At 41.5% G+C, this 5,020-nt stretch overlaps 1 long non-coding RNA gene across 1 annotated transcript; it reads right to left on the bottom strand.

Annotated features, from left to right (window-relative positions):
* Window positions 1-1,649: 1,649 nt before the first annotated feature.
* Window positions 1,650-3,986, bottom strand: LOC102444104 (uncharacterized). Its single transcript, XR_012906130.1, has 4 exons — window positions 3,890-3,986; window positions 3,562-3,709; window positions 2,347-2,584; window positions 1,650-1,961 (listed from the first exon to the last, which is right to left on the bottom strand). It is a non-coding gene; the product is annotated as an uncharacterized LOC102444104 (long non-coding RNA).
* Window positions 3,987-5,020: the final 1,034 nt, after the last annotated feature.

Genomic DNA, 5,020 nt, shown 5'->3' with positions numbered 1-5,020 from the left:
CCACTGACTTGTCTTGAATGTGTCTTTGTTTTGGATGAGGCTGCTACTGATTCAGCACATTGAACAGTGGTTTTTCCAAAACGGTATTAAATTAATTATGAGGATTGCACTCATTAGTTTCAATGAATTTAAACCCATAACAATAACTCACCCCATGACAACTGCAATCAAATTATAATCTCCAAACTAATGGCCTTTTGGGGGTCATATGATGGCTACATTAATTAATAAGGAAAAGGGGATTTTCTTTTTCTGCTGAAGAATTAATGTATTAGGTGGAATGAAATACAGAATCAGATTGGATAAACCAAATCATCTCACATGGCAATTCCTCTGGTGGTGTAAGAAGGCTCAGGGGGACTGGATTGTCAGAAAACTTTTCTTCCCTCATCTTCATAAATCAGCAAATGAGAGAAATTAATGTGCTGGTAAAATAAATGAAATTAAATGGGTGATGGAGCAATTCTGACATACATCCTCATATATTTCTCTTGCTTAATTCAAAAGGTGCTGTTAGTTCTTTTAGTACATATTGCTGCAACTGACTTATCATTGTAACCCATTAAATCAGCTGTCTTTTTCCAAAGCAAGCTATTTCTCTTTAATAATGACCCGAACGTCTCTATTATATACTCTAATACTTTTTTCAGCACTGATGTTAGCAGTACAGTTTAATCAGATGCTCAGTCAGCTGTGTCAGTTACATTAAAGACTGCAAGGACATTATTATTGTGATACTGTTGTTTCATTTACACAAGATAGATTTTGTGAATGAGCATGAAGAGGACATTTTCTCATCTAAATGTGCGTATTATCCTTCAGTCAGAATCATCCAGTGAAATGAAAAAGGACCAAAATTCTTTTTGCGGTGAATAATGTGGTATGTTGTAGATCAGTTGTTCTCTAACATTTGTATTGATTACTTTCTCCATACAGCAAGCTTCTCAATGCAACTCCTCCCATATAAATTAAAAACAGTTTTTACATTCAGAACTATTATAAATGCTAGAGGTGGAGTTTGGGTGAGGGCTGATATCTTGCAACCCCCTGCCGTGATAACCTCGTGACCCCCTGTTTGAGAATTCCTGTTGTAGAGGGAATGGCTAGCCAAACATTACAGTCAGAACAGTAACAGGATTGTGATGCATACTTAACATGAAAATGTGTTTGGTGTTGTTTCTGGTGCAGAGTTAGAAGCCTGAACAATTTCTTTTTAAACTATATCTTTATTTCTGTTGATCTCTCTCATGTGTTATCTTATTCTTGCTTTTCAATCTCTTTGGCTGTATCTACACTGGCACCCTTTTCTGTAAAAGGGATGCTAATGAGACACTTCGGAATTGCAAATTCCGCAGGGGATTTAAATATCCCCCACGGCATTTGCATGAACATGGCTGCCGCTTTTTTCCGGCTCAGAGTTTTGCCGGAGAAAAGCGCCAGTCTAGACGGGATCTCGCGGAAAATAAGCCCTTTTCCTACTTTCAAGTAGGAATAAGGGATCTTCCGGAAAAGGGCTTATTTTCCGCAAGATCCCGTCTAGACTGGCGCTTTTCTCTGGCAAAACCCCGAGCCGGAAAAAAGCGGCAGCCATGTTCATGCAAATGCCGTGGGGGATATTTAAATCCCCCGTGGAATTTGCAATTCCGAAGTGTCTCATTAGCATCCCTTTTACGGAAAAGGGTGCCAGTGTAGACACAGCCTTTCTGTTTTTCACATCTCCTTGCTTATGTAAACTTATTTTCTTCGAGTGCTGTCCCTGTGGTTGATCTACTTTAGATGTTGGTGCATCCTCATGCTGGTGATCAGATTTGTTGCAGCAGTGCCTGCCACACCACACATGCACAGAAGGTGTCTTGTGGTGCTATTGGAGCTTATTGACTGCATGCGCAGTGTGACTCCCTCAGTTCCTTCTCTATTATCCTCGGCAGCAGATGGAACTTCTCGTATTCGCTCTTTTTTGCCTGAAAAAAAATTTGAAATACTTTAAACCCCTTAATTTCTTCCCCAGTTTGAACTTCAACTTGTTCTTTAAAAAGAAAGAAAGTATTTTTTGTTCAGCCTCCACCTGTTCAGTGGGCTTGTATCTGTTACTCGCACAAATTTCTCTATCCCTTCCACACTTTAAGGGAACACACCTTTACCCAATTCCTAGGGCTCAAGATGCAACCTTGTTAATTTACACACCCACCCGTACCCAATTCCTAGGGCTCAGGGCGGAACTTCCTGCGGGTTTGCAGGAACTTATGCCACTGAAAGAGTCTCACACAGTAATATTCTTATTTTCTATTTATTGACAATTCCCAAGCAAGCAGAATACATATGCTAAGCACACAGTGTCATGCTCACCAATCCTAATACTGGCAGGCAGACTTCCCCGGTTGGCCAGGCAAGGTCAGTCTCTCTGGACCTTAGCTGCTGCATGAAATGGTCGTGCAGAAGAACCCTGGCAGCTCTGGTCTTAGGCTGTGTCTTGGAGGTGAGTTCTTCTTGTCCTTCCTTCCTTCCTTTCTCTTTTGCTCTTCTAGCTGGTCTCCTTCTTGGATTCCAGTTTATATAGTGAAACCTGAGTCGTGCTTAGCTATACCTTAACCAATTATTTTAGTATAATTTTACTAACCAATCATAACAAACTGTAGCAGAATTACCTAACCAATCATACCCCACCACTTTAGTTTATTTACACTTAGCAAAATTAATTATACAGCAGACAGAAACAGTTACAAACCAGACAGATATGACACAGACAAACAATAGGAAAGTGAGGACAATAATCATAGAATGAGGATTCCACAACCACAACTATTGATAAGCAGTTTCTTGCCAGACAAAATGCTGTTAATTAAGTTTTCTTTACCCATCTTGATATCCGTTTCTTATCTGGTGACAGTGGGGGCTATTAGGACAGGATCCCCTTCTCACAGCCTAGTGTGACACTATTTTAATGCAATTTAGATGGAATGTGAATATGTGACTCTAGGCTTTACAGCTAATGGCTGCTGCTCTTCAGTCTGGCTGCAGAGGAAGACTTTAGTTTAGGCCTACCAATATGGCTACAGGCCTTCCAATATGCTACAGAAAAACCATATTGTTACAGTACCCTAAACTTCTGACAGATAATGCTAAATGTATGTTCTACATAAACCAACAGAGTACAGTTGCATTCCCTCTGTGTGGAAGGCCTCAAATTGTGGAACTGGTGCATCTGCCACATTATTACACCTACAGCAGCCTCCCTACTGGGTGCCCTCAACAACATGGCAGTCTTAGCCATCATTTCTTGGAACAACATGAATAGGAGCAGAACACTGCAGTCATTCACAAATATTTCACAAATGGGGATTCCTGCAAATTGACCTTTTCACAACTCATACAAATTGCAAATCTCACCAATTCTGCTCTAAGGAGGGCTCTGGTGACGCTTTTCTCATCCCATGCACTGCACCACTCCTATATACCTTTCCACCTATACCACTCATATCTCAAATTCAAAAGATACATGAAGACCAAGCGTATATCATCCTGATAGTGCCAATGTGGCCCAGACAGAATTGGTTCCCTTACCTCACGTGACTGGCAGTCTGCAATCTTCATTCACTACTGCACCACACAGATTACTTATCGCAAAACCACAATCAGACACTGCACCCGAATTCAGCAAATCTTCACATCAAAGCCTGGTTCCTCCATGACTCCATCATGCTGAAGAGACCTGCTCAGATAGAGTAAAACAAATATTAATAAATGGCCATCACCCTATGTCATGATCATGAGGGACAGCCAGCAGCCTGGGGACTAAGGGGTTAACTATACCTAAGTCAGGTAGAGTTAGCCAATCGGAATATAGGTAGGAATCTCAAACTAGGACAAAGGAATTTTTGAGTTTCCTTACTTTGTCTCTGGGGAGGTTTTTCTCCAGCTATTGAAGGGAACAGGATGCCTCACTCTAAGAAAATACTCTTCACAGTCTGTAAGTTGGATAAAGTTTAGATAAATCCATTAGGTTTTATTGTTTTATGGTTTGGGAAGTGGGATCTGGTCTGTGCATTTAAAAATGGGTTTTGTTCTCCTTTATAACTAAGTTCTTGGCCCATGGTAAATTTCTCCTCCATGGGTACATCTAGACTACAGGCTTCTGTCGACAAAGAGCGTCTAGACTACATCCAGTTCTGTCGACAAAGCAAGCCGCTTTGTCGACATGACGGTGTAGACGCAAAGGACAGTGTAGATGCAATAACGCCTTCTGTCGACAGAATTGTCGACAAAAGGCTTTATTCCTCATAGAATGAGGTTTACAGCCGTTGACAAAACTGCTGAGTTCTGTCGATATTATGGCGACAGAACTCAGCAGCAGTATAGATGCAGGTATAGTTTTGTCGACAAAAGTCCACTTTTGTCAACAAAACCCTGTAGTCTAGACACACCGCATGAGTATATTATTTTGTTACTGTTCCAGCTAGTCATTATGCTTGCAACAGGAATATTGTGGTGATAATAAAAGTTCTTTCTCTTTTCTTTTTATTAACCTGGTATTGCTTAATGGTTGTGTCCTGGTTTGTACTTTAGGGGTGAGATTTCCCAAGTAGTCTCTCCCTGGTTGCTTTATTAATATTTGGGTGGTGGCAGCGGAGATTGTATCCCCAAAATCTAGGTTGTTTGAACAGGAGAGAAGTGCAGGTTAAATAGTGCTTGTGATACTTAGGCAGAGCCCACATACCCAAACAAAACACCCCCCTCTCTTCACTGGGATATGGCTGCACCAACCATAATATGTCCCAGATTTTCCAGGACAGTCCTGAATTTAAATCTCCTGTCCTGATGTCCCCATAAAGCTGTGGAATGTCCCAGAAAGCCCCAGGGTTCCAAACGCAGCTAGAAGTGGCTGTGCACTGCTGTTCCCCTCCCACAAGATACCAGAAGTAGTGAGAGTCTGCTTCTGGTGTTGGTGTTGTGCTCAGCTCTCTGAACAGCAGGGAACATGCATGGTGGTGATACCACCAGAGAACACTGGGGCTGGAGCTTC

Source organism: Pelodiscus sinensis, chromosome 9 (assembly GCF_049634645.1).
Source record: "Pelodiscus sinensis isolate JC-2024 chromosome 9, ASM4963464v1, whole genome shotgun sequence".
Classification (NCBI taxonomy): Eukaryota; Metazoa; Chordata; order Testudines; family Trionychidae; genus Pelodiscus; species Pelodiscus sinensis.
This window is presented reverse-complemented; position numbering and strand designations above follow the sequence as displayed.